Genomic DNA, 9,912 nt, shown 5'->3' with positions numbered 1-9,912 from the left:
TGTAAAAATAAATCTGTATTTCCAAACAAAATAGAAATGAATGTGCCTCACCTTATTCTGCAAAAATAGAATTACAAGCCTCTTGATGAAAGAAAAATAATGTAGGAAGGATATTTCAGTAAAAGATACACCAATGCATTTTTGGAAACATTCTTGAGAATTTTTGTGAAATCTGATCAAACACAATAGTGAAATCTGAAACTGTGCCACGTACATGAAATATGTAAAAAGAGAAACTGCTGGAAATACTCGATAGGTTAGACCAGGGGTGGGCAAACTTTTTGACTTGTGGGCCACAAAGGGTTCTAAAATTTGACAGGGGGGCCGGACCAGGAGCAGATGGACGGAGTGTTTTGGTAATACACCTCATAAGAGAAAATAAAATATCATGGGATATGTAGAAAACATGTGCTTTAATTTCAATTGAAAATGAACAAATGCATTACAACAAAATATCTGTCTTTGAAGTCCCATGGTATTTAGCTATTTATTGAAATGACTTTTAAAACACTGAAAATTAAATGAATAAAATACAGCTTTTTTAAAAATAGTAACAGTTATTATTTTAAAGCACTGAAAATTCTGTTATTCTTCAAGATATTATCATCATCACTCTCCTCCTGCCTGTCTTTATTTCAAAAACGGTAGGAGATGCAGGTCTACTTGTCCTGCTCCTTCTTATTCAATTGTCCCCTGTGCCAAAACTCAACAACGACCAGCCAGTATGCGGAGCGCATTATTTGATCTGGAGCGCATTTTTTATTTTGAGAACGTACGTGCACCTGCGCACTACTCATGTCCATCACTTAACAGAAATGACATGTAACATGTAAGGCTTATTGAAAAAAATATTTTCAAATGCATTTTTTGCATAACACATCGAAGAAACTTATTTTTAATTTCAGTGGGAACAGTGTTGTTGGTCTCCCTTTTTAGCCAGCGCATCAAAGTCTGGATTTAGTTTTGTTGTGGCGATTCTCAGGATGGATCTGAGGCGTTGGTCAGTTAACTTGGATCTGTGGCTGGCTTTGTTGATGTTCATGACGCTGAATGCCTGTTCACACAAATAGGTCGAGCTGAACAAAGAGTAAAGCACAAATGTGGAGTAATACGCTGCACCTCAACAAAGGTCAATGTGTAGCGGTGTGCTACATGCAGCGCTAAAATTACGACACGGAGTCGGTAACTGCAGTTGAAGAAAAAAAAACTTTATTCGAAATCCTCAGCCTCACTTTTAAGCCTCCCTCAACCTGCCCCCCTGCGCAGAGGCTCCAAAGCTCTGTGCTTGCAAATCCCCGCAGGCTATCTCCCTTTGCCGGAACGCTGGCTAATTGTGAGCCAGTTCGGATGTGCCAGGAAATGGGTCGCCACAAATGTATATAGAGTGCGTCATCTATTGGGAAAACGCCAGAACTGCGGGGGAAAAACGTTAACAAGGTTTATTAATGTAATTTCATCAAGTTCTGTGGGCCAGATTAAAAAGCTTAACGGGCCGTATATGGCCCATAGTTTGCCCATGCCTGGGTTAGACTGCATCTGAAAACATAGAATATAACAGAACAGTACAGGCCCTTTGGCCCACAATGTTGTGCGACCCTTAAACCCTGCCTCAGCATTTGCTGTATTTTTAAAATCTAAGAATGAAACAAGTTTCTGTGGGGAGAAATTAATGATCTTGAGGCTGCATAAAATTAGCACATATTAAATTTCTGATCATGGCTATTGAATCATATACAGATCAATATTTACCAATCTTCAAAATCTGGGCCTCTGTACCTCCCTCTGCAACTGGATCCTCACTTCTTTTTCAGGAGACCACAGTCAGTGTGGATTGGTAATAACATCTCCTCCTCACTGACTGTCAACACAAGAGTGGATGCTTAACCTACTCTCCCTACACCCGTGACTAGGCTAAGGGACAGCTGAAACACCATTTATAAATTTACAGGTGACACTACTCAAATCTCAGATGGCAAACAGGCGTAGTGCAAGAGTGAGTCAGTCTGCTCGCAGAGGGGTGTTGCAACCACAATTTAGTATCAGCATCAGCAAAACCAAGAAACTTGGGGCTTCAGGAAGGGGAATTTGAGACAATGTGCACCAATCTTCACTGGCCAGATTCTAATGTGAGGCATGATGTACTGTTTGGACAATTTAATGCCGGCTCAAATAAACTGGAAAGGTGTGGTGACAGGACTGGAGGTGAGGGTCAAGCCGATTTTGCTCGCTTTCCTGTGATGTTCACTGTTCTCTCCATGACACTGAGGCTGTGAGACTGTCTATCTCCGAGCTTTGCAGCGATTTGTCCTGGTAATATGATGAACTGAATCCAAGGCTTGGGCCTACTCTGGGGATTCAGATCTAAGGACTCAGTATGGTTCATTCAGAATGCTGGTGCTTGCTTCTATTGTTTGCATGATTTGTGCTTTTTTCACTTCCTGTGCATCAGGTGTTGCTCTTTATTTTAATTGGGTTCTTTAGGGTTTCTTGCTTTGTAGTTGCTGGTCAGCAGACAAATCTTAAGACTGCATAATTTATACAGTCTTGGATAATAAATGTACTTTGAATTTTGGAAGGGTCAGTGGTGGAAAGGTTGAGCTGCCTCAAGTTCCTGGGCCTGGGTATCAAGTTCTCAGAGGGGCTGTTCTGGGCCCAGCACATTGATCCAATTACAAAGAAGGCACACCACCAGCCATATTTCATTGGGAGTTTGAGGAGATTGTCACCAAAGACTTGCAAATTTCTATAGATGTATGGTGGAGAGCGTTCTGATCGGCTCCATGACCATCTGGTGTGGAAGCTCCAATGCAGAAGGGTGGAGACTCAGCCGGCTCCATTATGGGCACAACCCTCCAAACCATCCAGGACATCTTCAAGAGGACTTGCCTTAAGAAGGCAGCATCCATTATTAAGAGCCTTCACCATTTGGAACATGTCCTCTTCTCGTTACTACCAATGGAGAGAAGGTATAGGAACCTGAAGATCCACACAACACTAATTTAGGAAAAGCTTCTTCCTCTCTGCCATCAGATTTCTGAAGTCCACAAATTCATAAACATTATTATTCTTTTTTTGCACTGTTTTTTTTTATTTTGTAATTTATAGTTTTTTAAAATGTCTTTGCACTGTACTGCTGATGCTAAACAACAAATTTCAAGACACATCAGTCAATGATAATAAACCTGATTCAGATTTTGGTCTACTCCAGGGGGAAATGTGAATGTAAATTCTGCACCCCTTTGTGCACAGTGGTAAGTTCATCTGAAGTAGTGGCCCATCTGCTAGTGTTCACATGGGAAATGGAAAGAAAGAAAAATAATTAATATTTTAAAAAAACTCAAGTTCTATGCTGAAATCCCCAACCTGGTGAGTTACAGCAAATCAGATCTTTGAAACATTGTACAATTCTGACAATTGGAGATCAATGTGTGAAGCCGTGCACTTCCAACTTAAGAAAATGGATAAGTTCATTTTCTAAATGCCAAGAAACTAGGGACAAGAAGAAAGCAGTGAGTCCAATTTGTAAAACCCAAATAAAGCAAGACAGGAACAAATATCAGCAGAAAAGCTAATGCCAAGTTACCCTTTATCTCAACAGGCAGAATATAGCTAACTAATAGCATAGAAATTGAAGTGCTCTGCCAATGTGTGGCACAGTCACACAGCTGGCAGAGCTGCTGCCTCTCAACTCTCGAAACCTGGCTCAATCAAGTCTATGGAATCTGCATGTTCTCCCTGTAACCATATCTGTTCCCTCTGGGTGCTCCAGTTTCCACCCAGTTCTGGATTAATAGGCTACTGTAAATTGCCCCTAGTGTGCAGGTAAATTGTAGAATCTGATGGGAATACAAGGAGAATAAGATAGTGTAAATGTTTTTTTGAGGCTTGGCATGGACTTGGTGGGCTGACAGACTTGTCTTCACACTGTGTGCAATGCATTTCAGAAACAATGTACTTTGGAGGTGCTGCACCCCAGCCAGATTCACCAAAAGGATTTAGAGGGTTATTAATAGAAGCAATTGTATTCTCTTAACCTGATTAAAGTGTTTCAGATGGTTAGAAAATTTGCCAGGATAAATGAAAATAATCCCTCTTTAATGATAGACAAAAACAAGGGGAGATCAATTTCAAGCTGTAGTAATTCCACCTGCAAGTTTGCAGATGATGCCGGTGTAGTGGACTGTATCACAAAAAATTGATGTATCTGAGCACAGGAAGGAGATAAAGAGCTAGTGCTATGCGTTACACCTTTCCCTCAATGTCAACAAAACAAAAGGGCTGATCATTGACTTCACACAGGGTATTCATTGCTCATACTCTTGTCTACATCAGTGTTGCTGAGGTTGAGAGAGTTGAAAGTTCGTATGAGTGAACTGCACCAATAGCCTGCCCTGGTCCAACTATGTAAAGTCCATGGTCAAGAAACCTCACCAGCTGCACTGCTTCTGCAGAAGGCTAAATAAATTTGGCATATCACATTTGACACCCCTAGTTTTTATCAATGCACCACAGAAAGCAACCTTTCTAGATGCATCATGGCTTGGTAGGGCAACTGTTCTGCCATGACCACAAGGAACTGCAGAAGTTGTGTTCCTAACTCAGCAGTTCAGAAAAACCAGCCTCCCTCCATGGACTCGTGCTGCCTCAGTAAAGCAGCCAGCACAATCAAAGCTCCCACCCATCTTGGACATTCTCTCTTCTATCCCTTGCATCGAGCATAAGATACAGAAGCCTGAAAGCACATATCACCAAGCTCAAGGACAGATTAGAGACTACTCAATGGTTATCTTATATGATAAGATGGACATTACCTCACAAGCTACTTCTCTATGGCTTTGCTCTTTATTGTCCTACCTGCGCTGCGCTTTCTCTGGAGCTGTTACTCTTTATTCTCCATTTTGTTATCGTTTTACTTTGTTCAAAGTAAATGTATTATCAAACTACATATATGTCACCATATGCAACCCTGAGATTCATTTTCTTATGGGCATACCCAAATCCATAATAGAATAATAACCATAATAGAATCAATGGGCATTCAACCAGAGTGCAAAAGACCAACAAACTGCAAATACAAAAAGAAAGGCTTAGTAATAATAAACTAACAAATACTGAGAAAACAGGAGATGAAGAGTCCTTGAAAGTGAGTCCATAGGTTGTGTGAGCATTTCAATGATGAGGTAAGTGAAGTTAAATTCCTTTGTTCCAGAATCTTGTGGTGTGAGAATTTCTAACCAACTCCAGTCAATGAATAGCTCTAAAATCACAATCAAAAGTTTTCATGTGCAAGTTTCAATGCTTTTCAACTGGGGAGTTAGGCTAGACCAGGCATGGGCAAACTACGGCCCGCGGGCCATATGCAGCCCGTTAAGCTTTTTAATCCGGCCCACAGAACTTGATGAAATTATATTAATAAACCTTGTTAACGTTTTTTCCCCGCAATTCTGGCGTTTTCCCAATAGATGACGCACTCTATATACATTTGTGGCGACCCATTTCCTGGCACATCCGAACCGGCTCACAATTAGCCAGCTTTCCGGCTAAGGGAGATAGTCTGCGGGGATTTGGGAGCACAGAGCTTTGGAGCCTCTGCGCAGGGGGGCAGGTTGAGGGAGGCTTAAAAGTGAGGCTGGGGATTTCGAATAAAGTTTTTTTCTTCGACTGCAGTTACCGACTTCGTGTCGTAATTTTAGCGCTGCATGTAGCACACCGCTACACATTGACCTTTGTTGAGGTGCAGCGTATTACTCCACATTTGCGCTTTACTCTTTGTTCGGCTCGACCTATTTGTGTGAACAGGCGTTCAGCGTCATGAACATCAACAAAGCCAGCCACAGATCCAAGTTAACTGACCAACATCTCAGATCCATCCTGAGAATCGCCACAACAAAACTAAATCCAGACTTTGATGTGCTGGCTAAAAAGGGAGACCAACAACACTGTTCCCACTGAAATTAAAAATGTTTCTTCGTTGTGTTATGTAAAAAATGCATTTGAAAATATTTTTTTCAATAAGCCTGACATGTTACATGTCATTTCTGTTAAGTGATGGACATGAGTAGTGCGCAGGTGCACGTATGTTCTCAAAATAAAAAATGCGCTCCAGATCAAATGACGCGCTCCGCATACTGGAGCGCTCTCACTGTTCTGTCATTCTGCGGGTCGTTGTTGAGTTTTGGCACAGGGGACAATTGAATAAGAAGGAGCAGGACAAGTAGACCTGCATCTCCTACCGTTTTTGAAATAAAGACAGTCAGGAGGAGAGTGATGCTGATAATATCTTGAAGGATAACAGAATTTTCAGTGCTTTAAAATAATAACTGTTACTATTTAAAAAAGCTGTATTTTATTCATTTAATTTTCAGTGTTTTAAAAGTCATTTCAATAAATAGCTATATACCTTGGGACTTCAAAGACAGATATTTTGTTGTAATGCATTTGTTCATTTTCAATTGAAATTAAAGCACATGTTTTCTACATATCCCATGATATTTTATTTTCTTTCATGAGGTGTATTACCAAAACACTCTGTCCATCTGCTCCTGGTCCGGCCCCCCTGTCAAATTTTAGAACCCTTTGTGGCCCTCAAGTCAAAAAGTTTGCCCACCCCTGGGCTAGACTAAAGTCACAATTCGTAAACTTCTTTTTATGAGCTACTTTTAGAAAGAAATTCAGCAGAAACTGTTATTATTTTGCCTAAAGGATTGAAAAGGTTATACTTGTACTTTTCACATCTGGTTTAAGTGGATAAAACCACTTGTTGACCCAAAACATACTTGCATCTTAATAAAGAGTAATGTTGAATCTCTGGAAACTAGTTTACAAATCCAAACAATGTGGCAGAAGATACATTCAAAGTGCTTTGGAAAAGTATACAAATTCCATCTTGGGTCACTTTACTTGGATGCCTCATAGTCTTAGTGTCAACGGTGATCAACCCAATGTAATGAAACAAATACCACAGTTGATACTTGTCTGCCTTTATTAGTAGCAAGCTACCAGAGGGAACATTCCATCTGCACTCACAGAGAATCAGACACTTGAAGTCTCTCTGTCTAAGGACAGAGATACAGAGTTTTTTTATACCATCTTTGTCACGAATGCCATCAACAGTGGTAGTCTGAGACAAAGGGCACTTAATCACCTGAAACAGAGGGAACACATCAGGCAGAGGTAATCAGAAAACAGATCCTGCATCCTGCAAGTGAGACAAGGAGTCAGCAGGACACATTGATCCTTTAACATCTCAATACAAAAGAACAGATCCATAGACATTCTGGCTATTCAAATAGAGCAAAACTTAATAATTTAGATAACAGACTTCACCAAAATTAAGTAAGGAATATAGAGAATATCCTGCCTTATCTCCACCTTTTGTCGAAACCAAACGGTTTGAAAAGTTAGGAGACATCTTCTTGTGGGTTTTGTAAATTTATAATCCTTATTTTCACTCAAAAGCAGTTGTGAGACATTATTCAAACATACTGCTATTACAGGCATAGTCGGTACTTAACCCAAAGTTGAAATTTAAACACGAAATCAAAAGGTGTGAAGAGTCAGGAGACAACAGCTGCTCAAAACTGCAGTCATTCTCAAACCAGAATACACAGACTCAACCTTAACCATTATTTATAGGAATCGGGAGACTCTGTAGCGGTGTGCTACACGCAGCGCTGAAATAACAACATGGAGTCGGTAAACTGCAGTTAAAGATTTTATTCGAACTTCGCGGCTTCGCTTTAAAGCCTCCCTGATCCCGCCCTCCCCGGGCGCGGATGCTGTAGGAGGCATGTATTCACAGTCCCGCGCAGGCTTTTCCCTTTGTTAGTGAAGCAGACCTGGCGCCCTTTTGGGACTGGCCTTTATGCCAGCACGCTGGCTATTTGTGAGCTGGTTCAAGTGCACTAGGAAGTGGGTCGCCACATAACCCCCCCCCCCAGAACCGGCGATACACCCCCCAATGTCCACAGTCTTGGCCGGACCCTGTTTGGGAGGTCTGCCTCTGCGCCGCAGTGCCGGGAACTCGACCGGTTGCGCCACGTCCACATGGGCTGGTTTGAGTCGGTCCACCGTGAAAACCTCCTCTCTCCCCCCAACGTCCAGCACGAACGTGGACCCGTTGTTCCTGAGCACTGTAAACGGCCCCTGGTAGGGCCGTTGCAGCGGTGGCCGATGCCCACCAATTCGTACAAACACAAACTTACAGTTCTGCAGGTCTTTGGGTACATGGGTCGGGGTCAGTCCGTGCTGCGAAGTGGGTATGGGGGCCAGGTTGCCGAGCCTCTCGCGTAGTCTGCCCAGGACTGCTGCAGGTTCTTCGTGTGCCCCATTGGGGCTGGTATGGACGACCAGGGGTGCGCCGTACACCAACTCGACCGACGAGGTGTGCAGATTGTCTTTGGGCGCCGTGCGGATGCCGAGCAGGACCCAGGGAAGCTCGTCCACCCAGTTAGCTCCTTGCAGGCGGGCCATGAGAGCTGACTTTAGGTGACGGTGGAAATGCTCCACCAGGCCGTTCGACTGTGGGTGGTAGGCAGTTGTGTGGTGCAGCTGTGTCCCCAAAAGGCTGGCCATAGCTGACCACAGGCTGGAGGTGAACTGGGTGCCTCTGTCGGAGGTAATGTGGGCCGGTACACCAAAGTGGGACACCCAGGTGGTGATCAGTGCCCGAGCGCAAGATCTCCTCGTCTGCCTGCTGCACCTCTGCCAGCACCTCAAAGTCTACCCCTTGGGAAAGGGCATGAATGTTAGGGCGAGAGAGCGCGTCCGCCACGACATTATCCTTACTCGAGACGTGCTGGACATCCGTCGTGTATTCAGAGATGTAGGACAGATGGCGCTGCTGGCAGGACGACCAGGGGTCGGACACCTTTGTGAACGTAAAGGTAAGCAGCATATGGTCCGTGAACGCGGTGAAGGGCCTACCTTCTAAGAAGTACCTGAAATGCCAGATTGTCAGGTATAGCGCCAACAGTTCCCAGTCGAAAGCACTGTATTTGAGCTCGGGCGGTCGCAGGTGTTTGCTGAAAAACGCCAGGGGTTGCCAGCGACCCGCAATGAGTTGCTCCAATACCCCACCGACTGCCATGTTAGATGTGTCCACTGTGAGGGCGGTAGGGACGTCCATTCTGGGGTGCACTAGCTTCGCGGCGTTTGCCAAGGCTTCTTTGGTTTTAATGAAAGCGGCGGCGGACTCCTCGTCCCAGGTAACGTCCTTGCCCGGACCCGACATCAGGGCGAACAGGAGACGCATGATTCGGGCAGCTGAAGGGAGGAAGCGGTGGTAGAAATTTACCATACCCACGAATTCCTGAAGGCCTTTGATTGTGGTGGGTTGGGGAAAATGGCGGACTGCGGCTACCTTAGCGGGCAGAAGGGTTGCCCCGTCTTTAGTAATCTTGTGGCCCAGGAAGTCGATGGTGTCGAGCCCGAACTGGCATTTGGCCAGGTTGATCGTCAGGCCATATTCACTCAATCGGGCGTAGAGTTGACGGAGGTGGGACAGATGCTCCTGACGATTGCTGCTGGCTATGAGGATGTCGTCCAAATAGATGAAAGCGAAGTCCAGGTTGCGTCCCACTGCGTCCATTAACCGCTGGAATGTCTGTGCAGCATTCTTTAGTCCGAACGGCATGCGGAGGAACTCGAAAAGGCCGAATGGGGTGATGAGTGCCATTTTGGGGACATCGTCCGGATGCATCGGGATTTGATGGTATCCCCGAACGAGGTCTACCTTGGAAAAGTTCCGTGCGCCATGCAGGTTTGCTGCAAAATCCTGAATGTGCGGCACAGGGTAGCGGTCTGGTGTTGTAGCCTCGTTCAGCCTGCGGTAGTCGCCGCACCATCTCCAGCCCCCTGTCGCTTTGGGCACCATGTGCAGGGGGGAGGCCCATGGGCTGTCGGACCGCCGTA

This window comes from Hypanus sabinus, chromosome 11 (genome assembly GCF_030144855.1).
Source record: "Hypanus sabinus isolate sHypSab1 chromosome 11, sHypSab1.hap1, whole genome shotgun sequence".
NCBI lineage: Eukaryota > Metazoa > Chordata > Chondrichthyes > Myliobatiformes > Dasyatidae > Hypanus > Hypanus sabinus.
This window is presented reverse-complemented; position numbering follows the sequence as displayed.